The sequence below is a fragment of the Aplysia californica genome, unplaced genomic scaffold (assembly GCF_000002075.1).
Source record: "Aplysia californica isolate F4 #8 unplaced genomic scaffold, AplCal3.0 scaffold01673, whole genome shotgun sequence".
NCBI classification, from domain to species: Eukaryota; Metazoa; Mollusca; class Gastropoda; order Aplysiida; family Aplysiidae; genus Aplysia; species Aplysia californica.
This window is the reverse complement of record NW_004798943.1, coordinates 9,343-10,636: the sequence shown is the minus strand read 5'-3', so window position 1 is coordinate 10,636 and position 1,294 is coordinate 9,343.

The window sequence follows — 1,294 nt, the reverse complement described above, 5'->3', positions numbered from 1 at the left end:
ACACACACACACACACACACACACACACACACACATACACTCTCTCTCTTCATCTCCCCCCTCTCTCTCTCTCTCTCTCTCTCTCCATCTCTCTCTCTTTGGTACTCACACGCACATGAACACTATGCTTCAAAGGTCAAACTAACTAGTCTCCCACATACATTTAAGAACTAATTGTACCATACACACCATCACGTGAACTAAGATCCAGTGGCTCTAGATTAATTTCAACACCTCGTGTGTCTCTGAAGAAATATTGTGAGAGAGTTTTTTCTTTTTCTGGGCCAACAGTTTGGAACACTCTCCGTCATGATTTTAGAAGCGAAATAAAACTTGATACCTTCTAAAGAGGACTCAAAACACATCTATTTAAGAAATATTTTAATTAATGGACAGTACCTTTGTCTTTTTGTATGAGCATTTTTTATTGTCTGAAAGAATGTTGCTGTCAAAAAGTGCGCACATGATGAATTTGTATGGTGTTAGTATGAATGCCTTTTTAAGCTCCTATGTACGCCTTGGGCCCATGCTGTGGGGAAGGCGGGATACAAATGCTCTTATTATTATTATTTTTTATTGTCTAAACGTAGAGCTCATGTGAAATAATTACTACACGCTGGAAGTAATCAAGTAATTGTCTAAGTGTCGAACTCAAAGGAGGTAATCACTTTTTGCGGGAAAGATTCAGGTAATTGTCTAAATGTGGGACTCAAAAGAAGTACCGGTAATCACAATTGCCTGGAAGTAATCATGTTGTTGTCTAAGGGTTGGACTCAAATACAGAAACCAATACTCGCCTGAAATAATCGAATAATTGTCTTAGTGTCGTACACAACGGGAGTAATCACTATTCTCTGGAAGTAGTCGAGTAAATATCTAAATATCCGATACAGAGGTAATAGCCACTTTTAGTCGAAAATAATCAAGTAACTATCTAAATGTGAAACTCAACACAAGTAATCACTACACGCTGGATGTAATCATGTGAATATCTAAGTGTCTGTCTCTACTTAAGGAAGTAATCACAATAATTACTTGGAAGTAATCATGTTGTTGTCTAAGGGTCAGAGACAACAAAAGTAATCACTACTTGGCCAAGTAATCAAGTAATTGTCGGGGGATCAGATTCACTGAAAAGATCATAGAACCACCGGAAGAAATCACATCAGTCGGGTAACCGAACGTACTAATTGATTAGTTTCGGATACGATGCCTACTTGCGATTCCTAGCTTTCAAAAATTAGAAATATGCAGAGGTTATAATAAAACACAAAAATAAACAACCAACCCCCCC